Source organism: Ursus maritimus, unplaced genomic scaffold, assembly GCF_017311325.1.
Source record: "Ursus maritimus isolate PB19 unplaced genomic scaffold, ASM1731132v1 scaffold_25, whole genome shotgun sequence".
NCBI lineage: Eukaryota > Metazoa > Chordata > Mammalia > Carnivora > Ursidae > Ursus > Ursus maritimus.
In genome coordinates this window covers 4,999,097-5,005,096 of record NW_024425008.1, presented here as the reverse complement: position 1 = coordinate 5,005,096, position 6,000 = coordinate 4,999,097, and positions in this window count along the sequence as shown.

Genomic DNA, 6,000 nt, shown 5'->3' with positions numbered 1-6,000 from the left:
TCCTCCACTTCACCCAGCCCCTGGATCAGCCCCCCAGCCCCAGAACAGCTAGGCACCACCCACCTTCCTGCCCGCTGTCTACCACCCCCCACGTGGTCACTGAGCCCTCTGATGTGCCCAGACCAGCCCTGATCCCATCCAGAGTGGGGGTCTGGGCCTCTGTAAACACTGAGCAAACTGTAGATCAAATAAAATCCGTGAGGCGATCTCTGGTGGAGCGGAGTCGGGGTGGGAAAGAGGGAACACGCGCAGGGTGGTGCAGGAGGGCTGAGGGGGTTGCCAAGGAGGCCGAGAGGAGAGACAGCGGGAGGGCAGGGGCAGGTCCCGCACGGGTGGTGGAGATCTGAAGGAAGAAAAACGCAAGGCCAAAGTCATCTTTCCTGCAGGTTCCTGTAGGACACAACTGCTTATTTTAACACCAAGCCCCACAAAGGGCTCAGACATCAGGTGCGCTCAGATGTAACCCAGGTTTGCAGCCTGCGGGGATATTTCGGGGAACAGCAGATGCTGCTCCGCGCCCCGGCTTTTCCTCTCCGTGGCGTCCGTGCAGGTGGCGCCTGCGAGCCCACGAGCTCCCGAGGACTTGCAGCTCACCGGAGCTCTGTAAACTGAGGCACATTTTTGTCTCCCAACCACATCTCTGGGAAGTGATCCATCCTTCTTCCAAGTCTGTAATCACCCCGTGAGCTTCCGCCCCTGCATGCCAGCCGCCTGCACGGGCAGTGGGATCACTGGGAACAGAGCGTGAAGTCAGAGTCACCCTTCTCACCATTTCTAACAAGACCATTTTTGTTGTTATGCACACTTTCAAGCCCTCTCGCTGAGCTAACTGGCTCGGACTTCCTTTTACTTTGGCCTTTTGTGGACACCTACTATGTGCAAGGAACAGCAGACGGTGCTGCTGGGAGGACCTGGGATCGCCACTGCAAGAAGTCAGCATGCAACGCGCAGGGGCAGCCCAGGTCTCCGCCCGAGGGTTTAAGCTCAGAGAAGCGGGTGGGGAGGGCGGGGAGGGCCAGAGGGCAGGGCGCGGAAGAGGCAGGATGCTGGCTCCTTGCCCATCCTTGGTGTCGCGGGATACACAGATGCAAGGTACATGCAGTTTTGACATATTTGACATATTGGTTCTTTGAGTTGAGTACATCCATACTGAGAAGCCTTTATTTCTACAAAACAACAGCAGCAACGAAGCCTGCCCCTCGGGTCAGGTTCTTGGGCAGGTCCGGGAAGGTGCCTGCTCCCAAGAGTGTGGGATGCAGGGGCGCCTGGGTGGCACAGCGGTTAAGCGTCTGCCTTCGGCTCAGGGCGTGATCCCGGCGTTGTGGGATCGAGCCCCACATCAGGCTCCTCCGCTATGAGCCTGCTTCTTCCTCTCAAAAAAAGAGTGTGGTATGCAAGCACTGGGCTCTGTTTCCCCGGGTAGCCTCCTGGCAGCGGTTCGTCCCAGGGGGGCGCTGCCACCAGGGGGCGCTGCCGGAGCAGGGGGGTGTGGTCACACAGGCAGGAGCCCCCATGAAGGCTTGCGGGGAGTTGACCTTGAGCGCTGGGGGGTTTTGATGAGAGTGGAAAGGGAGGCTTGGTTTATCTTGTTTGGGGGGCAAAGGAGGGCTTTGTGGGCCCTCTCTGCTGTGAGTCGTCCATTCTGGGGGGCTGCCCACGGGGGCGGTGTGGAGGAGGGGGGCGCAGGGCTCCCACGGCGCCCGCCCTCTAGTCAGGGCCATTCGGCCATGTCCTCTGCGGTTGGCCCATCTGTGGGTTCGTCTGAAGGATGCAGCCCAGCAGGTGACACGTTGGTTCTTCACTCACATTGTACTTGTGCAAGTTTGCAGAAATTACTTTTTAAAATGTGCGGATGCAACCATTGAAGCCTGAAGTCTACGTAACCGAGGGGCTAGAATCTTGAGATGATTTAACAAACGCACGTACTCGTATTATCCTAACTGCGTGCAGTATTTGGGCTTCATTTTTCTACTTCCTCGGCTTGTAATCTACTCCCCTTCCATCAGATACACAGCAATTCTCTTCTTCCAGGATCAGCTGTTTTATAATCATCCGTCTGACAGCAGGACTACATTCTTGTACTCATTTAATAACTATTTATCATCCTCTATCAGCCCATTTTCAGAAAGGAATAAGTTAAGTGCTCCAGAAATTGGAAAAAAAATTGAAATTTGACCTTTATTAACTGGGTTAATTGTCAAAATCTCTGCTTGTAAAAAAAATTAATGACCAAAAAGTGTAACTTTTAGAGTTTCAAAGATTAGGTTAATGTCCAAGGAAGTATAAACTTTGACCTTCTTGACACATGTCATAAGTAACATCTATCCTAATAAATTGCTACCTGTGGGCAATTATAAAATTTTCCCTGTATGCAATCACGCAATTTAATTGCTGCTGGAAATCCTGGCTTCCTTCGAGTTAGCCTGGAGAATTATCTGATGCCTACACGAGTCGTTTTGTATTTGTTTCAGGGAGATTGCTTGTTCACTTGGGTTTCTCGACACGGCAGTGTTCACGGACAAAGAGCCTGGCCTCTTCGACCAAAGGTGGCTTGTGCCGTAAACGACAGGACGGCCCCAGGAATGAGGTGGAAGCTGAGGACAGCTTCTATGCCTGACTCAGTCTATCACTGACCCTGGATCCCCTCCCCTCCTTGTTAGTTGTCCACTTAGGATAGGGTGACGCAGGTGTGGCCCTGTGATTTGTCCTGTTACTGGTAGACGGTCAAGTCAACCCCACACAGGGTCAACAGGTGGTTTCTTAAATGCCCTCATCTGGGGACGGGTGTCTGCCGACTGGTTTGGGGAAAAGTCACGAATCCCCGCGGTGTATGCTCTCCCAGGCCAGCCTTGTTAACATGTTTCTTTCTGCAAAGGACACAGGGATTTCACTGTCATTTACGGAGTCCCTCTAAAGCGGTGACGCTGGGTCCCCTCTTGGAATTGCAGCACCCATTCCAAACATCCCAGAATGTCGGAAAAACTGAGGATAACCCCCATTCCCGGAGGCTTGTTTTCAAAGCACTTAAGTGAAGGTGTGAAGAGAAATCAGAATTACATTCTCTATTGTTTGGTGACAAAAATGAACCTTTTTGGGGGAGGTAGGGGGTAAAAGACCGAGAAACAGCAAGCAGGTCACCTATGAAGTCGTATATGGTGGAATGTAAAGGCCTGGCCAGGCTCTTTTCTGTTAATAGAAAAAGGGAAGGCTGCCGCAGCCTCGGCCCAGGTCGTCCATGAGTTCCCCCCCCGCCCCCGCCATCGTCGGCAAGCACCACGTCGTGCGCTCTGCACCCCGGGCCCTGGTATCAAGTCACTGCTGGTCACTGACCCAAAGCGCATCAAGGAAGCAACACTGGGGCGAGTCCCTGTGGCACCAAGACCCTGAGGTGAACATCTGTCATCAGCTCAACATCACGACTGGACCTGCGCTTTGTCGTCTGTCGAACAGGCCCTTTGCCATCTGCCCCCGCCACCTGGGTGAGGTGGAGACAGCAGCAGGTCAAGTGTGTCTGGGTCCTTGTGGGGAAGCACTTGTACCTCGAGGGTCTTCAGTTAAAGCCCTGCTGTCCGGAGCCTCCGAGAAGAGGCCTGGGGGTGACCACTGTGTCTAACCCTTGGGGAAACCAAGGGCCCCGCGCCCCTCCTTCTTCACCCCGTGCCCCTCCCCTGGCCAAGTCAGGTTGAGTGGCGTTGAGTGAGTCTCTGAAGGAGACAGCCTCTTCCGTCACTGCGAAGTAAGAGCCAAAAGCCGAACATTACTGGGCTTCCAGCACCCCGAGGGCTCACCCCAGTTACTCAGCGAACCAGCCAGGCCCACTGCGTTCGACCCCTGGTGCCGAGCTGGTGGCTTTTTGTCGACGTCCCTGGTGCAGGCATCACCGGCTTCCACAGCACCCTGCCTGCCCATGCAGCCAAAATGCACGCGACCAGGCCACTGCGTGCACACCCCAAACCCGCTCGGCACCCCAAACCCGCTCGGCACCCCAAACTCGCTCGGCACCCCAGTGTTGTGAAAACAGCACTGCAAGGGCTTTTCTGTAAAACGCCACCTTTGTTGGAGCAGCCGGTACAGTGAGTAGCACCTGCTTCCAAGGAGGAGGAGGGGAGGCTGGTGACACGGGGCGGAGGCGATGAACGCGCCCTTCCAACGATCTGGCCTGATGCTCGCTACCCAGCGCAGAGTGGGGGAAGAACATCCCCGCCCCTTCTCCTGCTCCAGCGTCCCAAACAGCCATCCCAGTCCTTTTATTTTTATTTTTTATTTATTTATTTTAATGATTTTTTTATTATATTATGTTAGTCACCATACAGTACATCCCCGGTTTCCGATATAAAGTTCGATGATTCATTAGTTGCGTATAACACCCAGTGCACCATGCAATATGTGCCCTCCTTACTACCCATCACCCGTCTATCCCATTCCCCCACCCCCCCTCCCCTCTGAGGCCCTCAGTTTGTTTCTCAGAGTCCATAGTCTTACTTTTTAAAGATTTTATTTATTTATTCGACAGAGATAGAGACAGCCAGCGAGAGAGGGAACACAAGCAGGGGGAGTGGGAGAGGAAGAAGCAGGCTCATAGCGGAGGAGCCCGATGTGGGGCTCGATCCCAGAACGCCGGGATCACGCCCTGAGCTGAAGGCAGACGCTTAACCGCTGTGCCACCCAGGCACCCCATCCCGGTCCTTTTAAAAACCCGAGGAGTGTTCCACCGCAATTTCCGGACTGTCATTACGCTGCAGTCTTCGTGGCGCGACACTTGATTCATTAGATGGCGTAAGCCCTAAGCTGCCGATTGTGACGACTGCCAGTGACCAAAATAAAACCCAACTTTTCCTGCACGTCTCGTATGAAAAAGCGGTTAAGTGTTTCGCTAGCTGCCGGTCAGGACTCACCTGGCAACACGATTTGGAGCCAGCTAGCGCGTTCTTTACAAATTGAGGGCTGCTGGGGTGGCCCTCATGTGTCCCGGGCTCCTACGTCCCGGGGAGGGTTTGTTCTGAGCTGCCTGCGAGATTTACTGGAGAACCTAAAGCCAAGAAGTTCCGACACGCCTCCTCCGGGACGGGTCTTCATACTTACAAACAGGCTCGTAGAAGAGGAGCTACTGTCAGTTTGGGAGATCTGCCGGGGCGCGCCTGGCGAGTGCGATCGTGACACACGGTACGGGTCTGCCTCCTGTGACCGCAGGGCTCACGGGAAGACTCGGCGTCCACGCAGCACCTCCTCCTTCAGGATGCGGAGCCTGGGGTCCTGCCATGGTGGAGTTCCCAGGCTCACCGCCACGACGCTCCAGTGACGCCGGCAGCGTTTTCCTGAGCACCTACTGTGTCCCGGGCTCCGTGCCAGAGTCCCACGGAACAGCTCCTCCTCCCTGTACCACCGGCGTCACTCCATTCCGCGGGAAGAACAAAATCAAGGCCTCGAACTTCAAGAAACCTGCCGTGGGGCCCAGACCACAGTGGAGAAAGGAGCGACCAAGACTCCACGTTAAGTCTGCCTGGTTTCAGAGGCCGTCCGTGTTTTTTGGACGAACGGTTTCGTTGGGTCTAAAATGTTGGTTGTAGGTTCAAATGCAAACGCACTTGAATGACGGAGCCTCATCAGCATTTATGCTGGCGGGGGCCTCTGTTCGTGGGTTTCTTTCCGGGAGAGCAAATGTCACGTGCATGAAAGGTGGACAGCGTGTGAGGACGGGAGCTCCGGGGGTGGGGGGGTCCCGGCACACTCTGGGAAGGGAGGAACAGGGCACCGGACAAGCCTCCCCGGGGGGCATGTGGGCCCCGAGAGCCCTACCCGGTCGGGCACTCCGATTTCAGCAGCCCTGGCCAGCCTAGAAGTAGCTTCCCTGGAACCATGCGCTGGTAAGACAGGAAAGGATGCTTTGAGGTTCAAGCCACAACACGGTCCTCTTCTACCGGAACACTCTGGAAGGGTCGGGGTACAAGAGGAAACAAGGGATGAGATTCCACACCAACGTGGTTCCGGGAGGGAGGAGGC